General features: G+C 36.2%; 1 pseudogene; it reads right to left on the bottom strand.

The window, feature by feature from the left end:
• The window catches only part of LOC138804301 (elongation factor 1-alpha 1 pseudogene), a 35,947-nt pseudogene that overhangs the window by 14,252 nt on the left and 4,664 nt on the right, over positions 1–17,031 (bottom strand).

The following is a 17,031-nucleotide window of genomic DNA, read 5'->3' as shown; positions in this document are numbered from 1 at the left end:
TAACCTCTAGTTCTATCTGTTTTCCTGCATATCACATAAATTAATTTTTCCTTATGGCCGAGTAATATGCCATGTTTATTTATACAGGCTATGTTTTCTTTATACATTTATTATTTGTTGGGTCTATCATCTGATTTCACAGTTTTAGCTCTTGTGAACAGAACTTCAATAAAAATGGGTATGCAGGTACATGTCTTATATATTTTTATACTCCTTTTGATAGCTGACTAATAGTACTATGACAATGTTATAAAGAGATCTAATTTAGTTTTGGAGGAACTTCCATACTGATTTCCTTAGTAGTGGCATTAGTTTACATTCCCACCAACAGTGTATCCGAGTTCCTTTTTCCCCTCACATCTTTGCCAGCATTTGTTATTTATTTGTTATTTTCTTGATGATAGCCATTATGACTGGGTGAGAAAGAATTTAGTGTTTTTATTTGTACTTCCTTTATGGCTATGGATGTTGAACATTCTATATGTATCTTATTACCCATTAGTATTTTTATTTCTGAGAACTGTTCATTTTCCATTGCTTGTTCTTTTATTGTTTAATTTTTTGGCTTTTTTTTGTCGGTCTTGGGGCTTGAACTTGGGGAGCCTGGGCAGTGTCCCTCAGCTCTTCAGCTCAAGGCTAGCACTTTACCACTTGAGCCACAGCACCACTTCTGGCTTTTTCTGTTTATGTGGTGCTGAGGAATTGAATCCAAAGCTTCATGCATGCGAGGCAAGCACTCTACCACTGAGTCACCTCCCCAGACCAATTTTTTGGCTTTTTGTACATCCTGCAAGTTCCTCTTTTGCATATTGAATACCTGGCAAAGATTTTCTCCCATTTTGCAGGTTGTCTCTTAGTTCTGGTTATTTAAGTTGATGCAGTCCCTTTAATCAATTCTTGTTTTTATTTTCTAGGCTATTAGAGTCCTATTCAGAAAATAATTACCCATGCCTGTATGTTCTAGTAGTCTGAGAGTTTCAGATGCTATCTTTAGATTTTATTTCCATTTGGAGTTGATTTTTGCACGTAGTGAGAACTTGGGGTGGGGGATAGTTTTTGCCTGCTGTATATAGATAAACAGTTTTCCCAGCATTATGTGTTGAAGGGAGTGTTTTCTCCACTTTATGCTTTTGACTTCTTTGTCAAATATCAGATGAGTATAGTTGTATACTTTTATTTCTGCATCCTTTACTCCACATTGGTCTTCATGGTTTTTTTTTTGTTCCATCACTGTGCTGTTTTTGTCACAACTGCTCTGTGGTATAATTTGAAGTTTGATATTGTGGTATCTTCAGAATTATTCTTTTTGTTCACAGTTACTTTTGTATTTGATGCCTCCATAAGAAATTTTATGATTGGCTTTTCTACTTTCATGAAGAATGACATTAGGATTTTGGTGGGAATTGCATTGAATCTGTAAATTGCTTTACAGCAATTTTTCATAGTCAGTTTCATGATATCCTGCCAATCCATGAGCATGGGATGTCTCTCCATCTTGTGTTATATTCTTCTATTTAGTTACTCAAGGTACTCTATTTATTTACTCATTGTAGATGCCTAAGTCCATTTTGTCTATAATGTCATTTAATTGCGAGGTTTCTTTGCAGATTTTTTTTGTCTGAGTGACCTATTCATGATGGTGGGGTATTGAAGTACCCCATCATTGTGTTGGGTCTAGCAGTCCTTTCAAGTTTTATGATGCTTGTTTAATGAAGTTGGGGTACTGGCACTTGGCACATATGATACCAGTTGTTATTTCTTCTTTGTCTCGTTCAACGAATTCTTGTTTGATATGATATCAGATATAAGACTAGCTATTCCTGCCTGCTTTAGGGTTCATTTTCTTGGAAGAAAATGTCTGTCTTTGTAGACAGCAACTATTTGCATCTTGCTTTTTAACTCAACTCACCATTCTATGTCTTTTGGAGGATTGAGACCATAAACATTAGTGTTAGTATTGAGAAGTACATAGTAATTACTACAATTGTATTGTTTCTGTAGTACTTTATTCTACTCTATTCTTTTTTGGGGGGGATGGAGACTGAGTGCTGTCTCTGAGCTTCTTTGTGCTCAAGGTTAGAATTCTACCACTTGAACCACGAATGCCACTTAGGGTTTTTTCTGAATTTGGTGCCCAGGTGGGCTACAAATCACAATCCTCAGATCTCAGCTTCCTGAATAACTAGGGTTACACGTGTCAACCACCAGTGCCTGGCTCATTCCTATCTTATTTTTTAATTTATTCATCTGGTGAATTGTGGGATTTTTTTTAATTTAATTTAATTTTATTTGTGAACATACTGTACAGAGGAGTTACAATTACATGGGCAGGATAATGCGTACATTTCTTACCAAGCATTGCAGCCTCCTCCTTTGTTTACCCTTCACCTCCCTTCCCAGACTCCCCCCTCCCCCCCATCCCAATCCTATTCCTTCCCCCCCCCCCCCCCCCCCGCACCGACGTTGTAAAGCTCGTTTTGGACATGACAACTTGTACTTCTCATTGTTGCAACAGGTCCACCTGTATCCTTAAACAACTGGTTTTTCCCCATCTCCTCCACAAGTTATACTGACATCAAATATAGTGAAAGCAGGGGTTATACTGTGGGGGAGGGACATACAAAGCAACAAAGAGATAATCTTATAAATGCTTTAGAAACACATGCATGAAAGAAAAAAAATTAAAATACATATCTAAGGGTTCATTTTCCTGACATCACATTATCTGACCTTTTCCGCTTGACTCATACATATACTAGATTTTACAAATAAGGGAAACCATGGGACCTATGTTTCTTTGGGCCTGGCTTACTTCACTTAATATAATTTTTTCCAAGTTTTTCCAATTCCTAACAAATGGGGCAATGTCATTCTTTCTGTGTGGGATTTTTTTATAACTGTATTTTCATAGTTGAATTTATCCTCCTTGCTGTGTAGGATTCAAGTATCTTCTCCAATGCTGGTTTGGTGATGATAAATTGCTTTAGTTTTTTTCTTTATCATGGGAAGTTTATATTTTGTCCTTTAGTTATGAATGATAACTTTGCTAGATAGAGTAATCTATACTATCAGCCTTTTTCTTCCAGTGTTTGAAATACATCATTCCATGCCCTCCTTGCTGTAACATTTCTGTTGATAAATCTGTTGTTATAAGTTACTTGGTGCTCCTCTCTTTCAGCTTTCCATGTTATTTCCCAGTTCGCCATACTTTGTAATGTTTTAACTATAATTTGCTCATTGGGGAACCTAGGGCCTCATATTAAGTATGCGTTTTTATCCTAAGATACTTCCTCAGTCCTCTAAGTAGTATTTTTTAAAGTCCATTTTGTCTGATATTTTATGTAGTTATTTTATGGCTTTTTAGTTATTTTATGGCAGTCTTTTTGCTTTCAAATGAATTATATCTTTAAATTTAAAATCATATAATTAGATTTTCTTGGATTTTATATCATTCTATATCAACCTTTGGTTGAATTAACTTTCTTTTATATTTATGTTATTGTTTGTATGGTTGTATTTACCAATGCCATTAAACATTTAGGTTCCATAGACCTCATGTCTTGTTTTCCCTGTTGATCATTTAATGTCTTTCATTAAATATTTTTTATTAACATTTAACTCAATTATTTATAACCATATGTTTTAGCTATTTTTTATGTTGCTCAGTGAGTATAGTAGATATTATTAGAATTTACTTCCATTTTTTATTACTATTTATAATTTTATGGTTTTAAATGTGGCTCAGAGAAGAAAGAATATAATTTTTATATTTATAGATTGTGTGTATGTGTGTGTGTGTGTGTGTGTGTGTGTGTGTGTGTGTGTTGGTCCTGGGGCTTGAATTTGGGGCCTGGGTGCTATCCCTGACCACCTTTTTGCTCAAGGCTAGTGCTCTACTACTTGGGCTACAGCTCCACTTCTGGTTTTTTGTTTTTGTTTTTACTTTATTGGAAAGTCTGATGGACTTTCCTGCCAGGGTTGGCTTCAAATTGCAATCCTCAAACCTCAGTCCCCTGAGTAGCTGGGATTATAGGCATGAACCACTGGTGCCTGCCTTATTTATAGAATTTTTATTGAATATTCTTTTTCTTTCAAATTTTGATTGTCCGGAGTTTTTCTTACGAATTTGAATAACCAATTGGCATTAGTTTTCATTCCAGTATAATTTATTCACAAAACTCACCTACTTAGTAATGGTATTGTCAATTATGTTGCATTTCTATATCTTATAGATCCAATAACACAATTTTATGCAGGTTATTTATGGCACTAGAATATAAACTCGGGATGGATGTGAACTTTGCGAGGTAGGTGTTCTACTTGAGCCATGCCTCCAGTCTTGCATATCGGGTTTTTTTTTTTAAATATAAAAATGCCTTTTAAAATCAGTTAAGAAAGAAAAAGTGACATTGTCTTTTAAATTACCTATATGATTGCTTTTACTGGAATTGTATTTTGGTGGGATATTTTTGGTATGGTTTGAATTGTTCTCTAATGTTACTTCCTGTTCCTCTAGCATTTTTTTTTTAAAGGAAATTTTGGCATCAACAAATCTTCTCCATTTCAATGTGACTACATTGTCTTTATTTCTCATTTTATATGTGTTTTTCTGATATGTGAATTTAGGTTGGTAATTTTTTTCTTGTAGTACTTTAAACATATTATCCCACAGACTTATGTCCTTCATTGTTTCTGATGAGAAATAAGCTGTTAGTTCCTGTTTACTAGCTGAGAGGTGAACTGTTAATATTACTGGGGTATTTAGTTAATTATTTTAATTTTTCTGCTTTCAAGATTTTTTTTCTTGTCTTCAACATTTTGACAATACTGAATATATCTTTGCATTTATCCTACTTGCGGTTGAATTTGTTGGATATATTGATTAATGTTTTACATCAAATTTGTGACTTTTTGTCATTGTTTAAAATATATTTCCATTACACATAGGCTACTGAACTTAATGAGGTCTCACATGTCTTTGAGGCTTAGTTCTTATTTCTTCTTTTTTCACTTTGTTTCTCAGATTGCATGTTCTTCATTGGTTTATTTTTGTTTGCTGATTTCTTTTTTTCTGCTGCCTCAAATCTACTATTGAGTAACCTTCTAGGAGTTTTCCATTTTGGTCATTTTCAAAACTAAAATTTCCAATTAGTTCTTTTCTTTTTTAAAAATGATGTCTACCTATTCGTGGTATTCTTTGTTTTATAAAACATTATTATTATATGTTACTTTATTTTCTTGATAGGCTTCCTTCTTCTATTCTTAATGGCTGTATTGAAGTTTTAATCCACTATCCCCAATATCTAGGAACCCTCAAAAGCCAATCTATTATTGCCTGCTTTCCCCTTACCTGTGATAGCCAAGCTCCTCACACCTACAAGTCCTGACCCAGATGTTCTTAAATACATCTTATAATTGGATCTTTATTATATTTAAAATTTTAATTGAACTTTTATTGTTATTTTATTGTTATTATAAAGATGTTGTACAAATCAGGTAAAGAGTACTTTTTTTTTTTTTGTCGGTCATGGGGCTTGAACTCTGGGCCTGAACTCTGAGCTCTTCAGCTCAAGGCTAGTGCTCTACTACTTGAGCCACTGCACCACTTCCTGTTTTCTGAGTAGTTTATTGGAGATTAGAGTCTCACAGACTTTCCTGCCCGGGCTGGCTTTGAACCACGATCTTCAGATTTCAGCCTCCCCAGTAGCTAGGATTACAGGCATGAGCCACCAGCTCCAGGTTAGAAACCTAAATAAATAAAAGCCACTGCTGCATTTGTTCACCCTTTGTCCCTCCATTTCTGTGCCCCTTCCCCCTCCCAATGACAGATAAATAAACAAGACAAAAGGAAATGAAAACAAAAGCAACAAAGAAGAAAACCTCTTGTTTCCACTTCCTGCAGGTCATTTCAGTAACTATTATTTTATAGGTATTGCACCTTTGTGCTTTGGATTTAAATTGGTTAAATTTCAGTGTATGTCAGAGTCTGTTGTTCTTTCCTTTGTATTCTTTCAGAAAAGGTTTTGTTTAGGGATATTTTTTTTGTGTCTGTATGTTTTTGCTATGCCCCCGATGAAATATAAGAATGAGATGATAGAGAGTACAGGCTGCTGATGAATGGTGAATAGGTTCAGGTCTTGGGAGAGAATTTGCACTTGATGATCACTAAGAGAGGATCCCAATTCATGAACTGGTAAAAGATCTCATCTTCATTACTTTCAATGGAGGTAGGCAGAAAGGAACCAGTAGACACTGAAACTGATAAGAACAATTTTAGGGGCCATCAACAAGTTTGTGTGACTAGTATTCAGGTAAAACAACTGTAGGGTTATGTTTTTAACATTCAGGAAAAATGCCCATCTTCTTTTTACTACCAACTTACATATTTCATTGATTTCAACTTAATTTGTTTTATCTCAGCTATACATTATACTCTTATCAAATAACAAAATAATATTAATCAAAATAAACTAGAAAAATAGACATTACAGTAAATATTAATGCAACTGTGTCCTCTCTAAGGTATATGATCTAATATAACAGAGGTGCTAATCAGTAATATTCTGTTAGAAGACAGTTGACTCTATATGTCAGAATTCCCTTCTGCTTCCTCAGTTTCCTTAACAGGTTGAAGAATATCAGGTAAGGGGGTGGGGGATGGGAGATGGGAAGGGATGGGAAAGGGAAACAAAGGAGGAGGCAACAATGCTTGATAAGAAATGTACTCATTGTCTTGTCCATGTAATTGTAACCCCTCTGTATGTTACTTTCACAATAAAAAAATAAATAAATGAAATAAAGAATATCAGGTGTTGCAATTATAGGGCTAGTTTCTTTAATGGTGTTTCTATCAAGGACAGGACAACTGGGGGGAAAAGCTAAGTTCAAGGACAGCTAATTAGCTCCATCTGTGCATGGCTATGCCTTAGGATAACAGACTCTACACAAGCAGGCTGGGTTTGGCTTACATCTGATGATAGTAATGGAAGAAATTAGGAACATGTCTTGTGGTTGCCTTGTTCTATTTCCAAAGGAAAATATGTTTGTCTGAATTTAAACATAAGCCAAAAGTGGCATTTACTTTTATATAGATCTTGATATTTTTCTTTCACTGAACTGTTGTAACTGTTTCACTAATTCAGCACTGGACACTAGTGATGTTCTTAGAAATCATAAGTATTTGTTGAATAAAGACATAAGTGAAACTTAGTTTTTACACTAGTGTAAAAGTGTTCCTCAGCTGTTCCTTGTCTGTAATGCTAAGGAATCGCTGAAATGGCATTCTAGTGCACTAGTCTCAACATGCTCCTGTACTCTGCCAAGAGGCTGACAAACTGGCAGTAGAGAATCAGCTCTGCAGAGGGAGTCTTACTGCATCTACATTCCCCTACTTCCTTACCATGTAAAACGTTCTACATGCAGAAAAAACATTTTCCTTCAAAATCAAAATACAACTTTAATAAATTACTACGATGATTCATATAATTGCGCATCTAGAAAGAAGTAGATGTAGGTCTTTGCTGAAGTGAGATAAAGGCAGATCTAAGGATATCACATCAAGAAAAAAAAGACTACTTCCTGAGGAGCCTAGAATAATCAAATTAAAAGTCATGTTAACACATGGTAAAACAAGTCCCTTTGGCCATTTCAGGATTTCTGTTTGAAAGACAATAACTATTCATTGGATTAATAGGTATTAATACATGGATTTCAATACATAAATGTTAAAGCCATATAAAATGCCTCAAAAATACTCTCCTTAATAACAACTGCACAGACTACTCTGTGTCTGTGTGTGCATGTGCGCATGCATGTTAATAGGGAGGGAAGGTGAGAGGGAGAAATGGAAGGAGTGAGGGCAAGTTAGAATTTTCAGTTACCTGTTTTCAAACACATCATGTGTTTAAAAAAAACTCTTAACCGGAAGTGGCGCTGTGGCTCGAGGGGTAGAGTGCTAGCCTTGAGCTGAAGAGCTGAGGGACAGCGCCCAGGCCCAGAGTTCAGGCCCCATGACCAACAAAAAAGAGAGAGAGAGAGAAAAGTCTTAACTGTATTTACGATCAGAACGTTACACTTTCTCTAACACAGGAAGTATACAATTCTGTACTTGGATTGAACTATGGCTGTTACTCTCATTGTACCGTCTTTCAAATCCCTCTGCTTATCCACAAACCTCAGGTATTTGTGTAGTTGGATTGTCCAGAGGTAAAGATTTTTAGAGTCAATCAAAAGATAAATGGCTTCAGGTTTTCATCCCATATGACAATAGAATAATAACCTTAGAAATTTTTGAAATAAGCTCTCTGTGGCAAGTGAGTAATTCTTTTTTTTGGGGGGGGTCCGGTTGTGGGGCCTGAACTCTGGGCCTGGGTGCTGTCCCTCAGCTCTTCAGCTCCAGACTAGCGCTCTACCACTTGAGCCACAGCACCACTTCCGGCCTTTTTTCTTTTTGCTTATGTGGTGCTGAGGAATCTAACCCAGGGCCTCATGCATGCAAGGCAAGCACTCTACCACTGAGCCACCTTCCCAGCCCATGAGTAATTCTTAATAAAGCAAGATTTTTTTCCTATTGTAGAACAAATGGTATCTATATAGAAGTTAAGGTTTAAAAAGGGATGAGTAGAAATTATCTATTTGAGTTTCCACACCATCAAAACCAGACAGCAGACTGCTCTTCTTCTGGCTGCTTCTCTGATCTATCTGCTCTCTTGCTGTGCTGTGCTTATTGTTTAAAAGCTCTCTGGGGTAAAACAGAGTAGACATCACTGGTTCTACAATGGGAAGGAGACATTTTACTTTCTCTAGATTACAGTACCCAATCATAGGTCTGACATCTCATATGGCAGATCCATTGACAAAACCTAAAAAAAAGTTACATATTGGGATGAAGGGAGAATTATTTGATTCTAATTTTCTCATTAGAAAAATGTAATAAAAAGTCTTAGCAAAACTTCACAAAATGGAATTTATTATGGTGAATTGCAAACATACAACAAAGAACACAATGCAAATGTCTTATGAACTCAGTAAATGAGAATAACCATAAAACCATAACCTGCTTAAAAATACAGAACATATCAAGTTTCAGTCGTTCCCTTTATTCCCAATTTCCATCACCTATTCTACACACTATTCCTGTGTGCTCTAAAAAGACCAATGCCATGATATCTAGGCTTATAATTTAGTTTGGAGATTTTGAAAATGGAATCATATTATTTCCTTTTTTCACTCATATTTTTTGTTTACAAGACTTGCGCATGTATGTAATGACAGCTTCAATTTGTTCATTTCCATTGAGCAGATAGGACATTACTTATTCATTCTGCCAGAAAAGACAGAAGTTATTTCCTAGTTTAAACTCTCAATAACAAAACGGCTAAGGACATTTGTGTATGTATGTCATGGTACACATAGGGGTTTACATCTACAAGTATAATTACTGGATTAAAGAGTATACATATGACCAGGTGTCAGAGGTTCATAATACCAGCTACTTGAGAGGCTGAGACTGGGGAGATGGGGTTGGCTGGACAGCCCAGGCAGAAATTGTCTTCACGACTCCATCTCCACAGAAGCAAGCTGTGCACCTGTGATCTCAGTGATGATGGAAAGCCTATAGTAGGTGAATAATGATTCAGAGACACACCTGGTTAGGAAGTGAGTCCTTATTCTAAAACTAACCAGTGAAAAATGGGGTTGGAGGCATGGCTCAGCACTAACACGCCCGTCTAGAAAGCATGAGGCTTTGAGCAAACTCCCAGTACTATATGAATATGCCGACTATGGTAGACAATTCATACTCTTTTCCAAAGTAATTGCACTAATTTACACACCAACTGTACAGGAAAATTCATGTACTTTACAAGCTTGGCATTATCAATGTATAAAATTCTGCCCTTGTAGTAGGTGTAAAATGGTATTCCAATGTGGTTATAATTTGCATTTTCCTAATGACTAATGGGGTTAAGCACATTTTTAGATACTTATTTCCCAGTTGACAAATGTATTTTGAAAATATATTTCTGAAGTTCCAAGTCACCTAGTATTTGAATTATCTGTGCTTTTAAAATTATGTTTTTTTTAATCTTTCAGTATTTGTACAAAGGGGTTACCATTTAACTAATCAATGTGTGACTACAATGCATCTTGGACAATATCTCCCTTTTATCCTTCTCCCTCATCCCTTTCAACCAAACCACACTCCCCTCAATTTTTCTAGTTTTATAAGATACGCCTTGAATGTTACAACTGCATTTCCCCTCTTCCTTTCTTCATTTATCTACCCTCTTCCCTCTGACCTCCTGAGTTATTTGTGATTTTAAGTTGTAGTTTTTGATAGTCTTCAAATACAAGCCCATTAGCAATAATGTTAGAAATGCTTTTCCATTTGTAGCTCACTTTTTATTCATTTAATGATGTGTCTTAATAAATAAAATTCTTAATTTTAGTAGCTCATCAATAATTTTATTTATGAATTTATTTTCTGTGATAAATACTTTTCTACCTTATGAGTATATGATTTCTATGACTTTCATTATTTTGGTTGTTACTTTTAGAGGTAAAATCCATTTTAAAATTGTTTTTATATATAGTATGAGGTAGAGGGTGAAATAATGTTTTTGTTCAATATTTTCAGTTAACTCAGCACCATTTATTGAAGACTGTCTTTTCCTCACGGCTGGGCATCATCACCATGCCCTATCAAGTGTTTAAAAGTCTTTGGCTTTGAAGGGAAGGGTGACATTGTCCAAAAAGAATTGTACTCATTACCTGACTTATGAAATGGTAATCCCTGTGTACAACACCTTAATAATAACAATAAAATTATATTTTAAAAAGTCCTTGTTTTTGTTTCTGGGCATTCAAGAATATTCCATTGATCTGGTTGTCTATTTGAAGAATAGTAGCTCATTATTTTATCATCACAAGTCTCTTATGTTCTTGGCTATTTTTTTGTGTGTGTGTTTTTGCCATTCTTGGGGCTTAAAACTCAGAGCCTTGAATGCTATTCTTGAGTTGTTATACTCAACACTAGCACTCTAACCTCTTGAGCCACAACTCCACTTCTTTGGTGCTTAATTGGAGATAAAAGTTCCATTGACTTTCCTGCCTAGGTGACTTTGAGCCACATCCCTCAGATCTCAGCCTCCTGAGAGTAGCTAAGATTACAAGCATGAGCCACTAGGGCCTGGCTATCTTGGCTATTTCTGACTTCGCATTTCCATATCATTTTTGGTGAAATTCTATTTGTATTTATTATACTGCAGCAAATCCATGGATATTTTTTAGGAAAAAAACTGGTGTTGGAAAAACTAGATATCTACATGCAGAATTCTGGACAAAATCCCTGTCTCTTACCTTGTATGAAAGTCAATTCAAGGTGGATCAAAGACCTCAATGTAAGTCTAGAAACCTTGAAACTGCTACAGAAAGTAGTAGGGGGAACACTAGAACTCGTTGGCATAAAGCAGGATCTTCCTGCTGTAGAATTCTAGGGAAATTCCTAGGGGAATTTTAGAGGCTCACCAAATAGGAGAGAGAATTGAGAAACGGAATAATGTCAATCTTAAAAGCTTCTGCCTAGCCAAGGAAACAGTCTGTAAGCTAAAAAGACAAGTCTATAGCAGGTTCTGGTGGCTCATAACTATAATCCTATTTACTCAAGAAGCTGAGATCTGAGGATCACAGTTTGAAGCCATGAGATCTGAGGATCACAGATTGAAGCCAGCATGGGCAGGAAAGTCTGTGAGACGACTTCTTTTTTTTTTTTCCCAGTCATGGGGCCTGAACTCTGGGCCTGAGCGCTGTCCCTCAGCTCTTCAGCTCAAGGCGAGCGCTCTACCACTTGAGCCACAGTGCCACTTTTTTTCTGCTTATGTGGTGCTGAGGAATCAAACCCACGGCTTCATTCATGCAAACAAGCATTCTACCACTGAGCCACATTCCCAGCCCCCTATGAGACTTTTATTCTTCACTGAACTTCAAAAAGCCAAAAGTGGAGCTGTGGCTCATGTGGCAGAAAACTAGCCTTAAGAGAAAAAAAAAAAAAAAGCTCAGTACTATGTGATTTTTTTTGTTTCTTTTGTATGTTCTTCCCCTATGGTATAACCCCTGTTTTCACTGTATTTGATTCCAGTGCCCTGCATCTTGTATATACATTTTTCTAATTTGGGGAGGAGAAGGGAAATAACAAAATGCTGAAATAAGGATACAGGATGACCAATTGTAGCAATGAAATGTACAAGACACTGTTGAAAATGAACTTTACAACTTTGGTGGTGGGGGAGGAGTTAGGAAGGTGGGAAGGGAAGGTATGGTAGGGGAAAACAAAGGAGGGGGTAACAATGCTCAATAGGAAATGGATTTGTTACCTTACTCATGTAACTGTATCTCCTCTGTACAGTATCTTTACAATAAAATATATATATATATTAAAAAAAAGCCCAGGACAACACTTCAGGCCCTGAGTTCAAGCCCCAGGGCAGCACATACACACTGAAAAGCCTACCAAAAGGAAAAAAATCTCTTTGCCAGTTATGCATCTGACATATTCTAATAACAAGAATATACAAGGGCTTTCACTGTATTTGATGTTGGTAAAATTTGTGGAGGGGAAGGGAAAAAACAAATCGTTTAAATAGGGATACAGGTGGACCCATTGCAACAAGGAGATGTTCAAGTCCTTATGTCGAAAAACGAACTTTACAACTTTGGTGTGTGTGTGGGAGGATGGGAAGGGATGGGAAGGGGAAACAAAGAGGAGGCAACAATGCTTGATAAGAAATGTACTCAGTTATCTTGACCATGTAATTGTAACTCCTCTGTATGGTATTTTCACAATAAAAAAAAAAGAAAATACAAGGAACTCCAAACTAAAACCTCAAAGAATTAATAACCCAATTAGTAAATGGATAAAAGAGCTAAACAGAAGTACATATGGCCAATAAATAAAGGAGGAAGGCTCAACATTTCTGTCATAAAGGAAATTAAAAAAATTAAAAACAACACTGCAGTTTCATCTCACCCCAGTGAGATTGGCCATCTTCAAGGTTATGAACAAGCCGAGTGTTGGTGGCTCAGGCCTGTAATCCTAGCTACTCAGGAGGCTGAGATCTGAGGATTGTGGTTCAAAGCTAGCCTGGGAAGGAAAGTCTGTGAGACTCATCTCTAATAAACCACCAAAAAACTGGAAGTGGCGCTGTGGCTCAAGCGGTAGAGCACTTGTCTTGAGCTGAAGAGCACAGAGATAGTGCCCAAGCCCAGAGTTCAATCCCCATGACCAACCAAAAAAAAAAAGATTATGAAAAATAGTTATATGTACTGGTGCCTCACATCTGTATTCCTAGCTACTCAAGAGGCTAAGATCTGAGGATTGCAGTTAGAAAGCAGCCCAGGCAAGAAGGTCCATGAGACTCATCTCTAATTAACTACACACACACACACACACACACAGACACACACACACACACAGACACACAGACAGACAGACAGACACACACACACACACACACACACACACACACACACACACACACACACACGCAGAAGTGGATCTGTGGCTCAAGTAGTAGAGTGCTAACTTTGAACAAAAAAGCTCAGGAACAGTGCCCAGGCTCTTAAGTTCAAGTCCCAGGAACAGCATCCAAACAAAAACAAAACAAAACAAAACAAAAAAAGAACAACAAATGCTGGTGAAGATGAAAGGAAGAAAATACCTAAATACTCTGTTGGTGGTACAACCACTATGGAAATCAGTATGAACATTCATCACAAAACTCAAAATAGAACTAATCTACAATTCAATGATACCACTCCTGGACATTTATCTGGAAACTACATGACAAAATACAACAAGGTACCTGCATACCCATGTTCCTTACGACACAGTTCACAAGAGCCAAATGATGGAAATAACCCAGATGCCCTACAACAAAAAAAGGAAAAATATATGCATATTATATATATATCATATATCATGCACATATATATCACATATCATTATATGCATATATGCATATAGCATGCATTATATAATACACATACTTATTTGTATATGTGTATATATATAATGTATATATATATATGTGTGTGTGTGTGTGTGTGTATATATATATACACACACACACACACATATATATTTTCCACCAGGAAAAATGAAATTAATGTAATTTGCAGGGAAATGGTTCAGGAAAATATATTAAGAAAAGCAAGCCAATCCCCAAATGGCACATGTTTTCTCTCCTAAGTAGGTCTTAGATCCAAAATACAGCCTCCTGTCTAAATACAAGCAGGAGCATATGCACATATATACAATCAAGTTAAAATATAGCACAGGCAAGAGTGGAACTCCACAGAATAAGTCCTTTGAACATTAACAGTTTGGAAAAGTATCAGGAAGCTGAAACATAATTTTAGCAGTGGGTAGTGGAAGGGGATATATCAATGGAAAACAGAACAAGGGACAAATATGGTGATAATAATGTACATATGTGATAAAGGAAGAGGGGACTATGACTCAAGTCCAAGAGGAAGAGGTGGACGGAATAGGAAAGAATGATAGAAGGGATGCCTCTGCTCAAGAAGCAATGGACACATAAATGGATATGTTAAATTAGAAGCATTTGTATAACAATTTAAAGATTAATAATAGGAATAATGAGTCTTGTCACATAAACATGTGCATTCCTCTGTTTGATTTTCTCAGTAATGTTTTTTTAATTTTGTGTAAAAATACTGAAATATTTGTTTTAAAATGTTTGTTATGGAAGTGGAGATGAGGCTCAACTGGTAGAGTTCCAGCCTTGAGTGGAATAAAGGCCAAAGGAGAATGCAAGAACCCCAGTTCAAGCCCCAGTACCAACACAATGATTTCAATGTTTTTATAAATAAGTGTGTAGCATTTAAAATTTTTAATTCTTGATGACGTATACAATTTTTACAATACACTTCTAGTGTGTAGCTTTGAATTTTGTTTCACTAGTGACTAAGTTAAGCATCTTTTCATGTATTTATCAGCCATTCGTGTCTTTGGATGAATGCCTTTATAAGAGTTTTTCCCACTTATAATGAAGTTTTTTTTTATTATTGAGTTGTAAGTGTTCTTACATGAATATTCTGGACATAAGTTCCTAACAAATCTATAGTTTATAGATAATTGATTTATCTGACTTTTTGATGTTATCCTTTAGAACATAAAACTTTATGATTTTGATAAATTCATGAATTTTGTGTTTTGTTGGAATGATTAAATCAATGCCCAACTCAAAGGCTTACTCTTGTGTTTTTCCCTGAGATTTTATAGTTTAACCTCTTACATTTACATCCTCCCTCCACAGTGACTTTATCTTTTCATAAGAAGTGAGGAAAGGATTCACATTCATTCTTTAGAACATGAATATCAAGTCCCTCCATGAACATTTGTTAAGACTTCTCTTTACTTCATTGGGTCTTTTTTCATATCATCAGAAATTACTGAAGCATGAATGAGATTTACTTTTGCACTATTAAATCTATTCCTTCATGTGGCGAAAGTGGGGTACTAAAGTTTCCTACAATCATTCTATTGGGGTCTATGTGTGTTTTAAGTCCAGAAGTATTTGTGTAATGAAGTTCCATACATTTAGTGCATAAATGTTAACAATTGTTAGATTCTTTTGGTGACTTGTTCCCTTCATTAATATGAAGTGATGTTTGTCTCTTCTAATTTTGATTTAAAGTTTACTATGTCAGATGTAACTACACCTGCTTGCTTTGGGGGTCCATTTACTTGGAAGGTCTTTTTCAATACTTTCACTGTAAATGAATGTTTTTGTTAGTAACATGTGTTTTTTTTAATTGTGAAAATACTGTACAGAGGGGTTACAATTACATGGGCAAGATAATGAGTACATTTCTTATCAAGCATTGTAGCCTCCTCCTTTGTTTCCCCTTCCCATCCCTTCCCATCCTCCCCCGCCCCCACCACTGAATCCTCCTCTCCCCCCTCCCCCCACCTCACCAAAGTTGTAAAGTTCATTTTTGACATAAAGACTTGTACATCTCATTGTTGCAATGGGTGCACCTGTATCCCTATTTAAACGATTTGTTTTTTCCCTTCCCCTCCACAAATTATACCAACATCAAATACAGTGAAAACAGGGGTTATACCGTGGGGGGGGAGGGACATACAAAGCAACAAAGAGATAATCTTATAAATGCGTTAGAAACACATGCATGAAAGAAAAAAAACATTAAAATACACATCTAAGGGTTCATTTTCCTGACATCACATTATCTGACCTTTTCCGCTTGACTCACACATATACTAGATATTACAAATAAGGGAAACCATGGGACCTATGTTTCTTTGGGCCTGGCTTACTTCACTTAATATAATTTTTTCCAAGTTTTTCCATTTCCTAACAAATGGAGCAATGTCATTCTTTCTGATGGAGGCATAGAATTCCATTGTGTATATATACCACATTTTCTTGATCCATTCATCAACTGAGGGGCATCTAGGCTGCAATAAACATAGTCGTGCTGGTAGCTTTAGTGTGGACTTGTTTGTGATCATTTGGGTAAATGCCCAAAAGTGGGATTGCTGGGTCATAGGGGACTTTTGAGGAACCTCCATACTGTCCTCCAAAGTGGCAAAAACTCCCATACTCCTGGATTGGAAAGATCAACAGTGTGAAAATGGCAATACTTCCCAAGGCTATCTACAAATTCAATGTGATACCTATCAATATTCCAACCTCATTCTTCAAGGAAATAGAAGAGGCAATCCAAAAATTCATATGAACAATAAAAGACCCCGAATAGCAAAAACAAAAAAAACAAAAAAAAAGGGAGCTAAAAAAAATAGAATGGAAGAAAGACAGCCTCTTCAGTAAATGGTGCTGGCAAAATTGGTTAATCACTTGTAGAAAACTAAAGCTAGAGATCCTTATATATCACCCTGCACCAGAATAACTCCAAATGGATCAAAGACCTCGGAGTCAAAGCAGACACTCTGAAAACATTACAGGATGGAATAGGAGAAACCCTAGG

This window comes from Dipodomys merriami, unplaced genomic scaffold (assembly GCF_024711535.1).
Source record: "Dipodomys merriami isolate MVZ:Mamm:240054 unplaced genomic scaffold, mDipMer1.0.p SCAF_36, whole genome shotgun sequence".
NCBI lineage: Eukaryota > Metazoa > Chordata > Mammalia > Rodentia > Heteromyidae > Dipodomys > Dipodomys merriami.
Note: the sequence above shows the minus strand (reverse complement) of the source record. Positions and strands in the feature narration are given on the sequence as shown.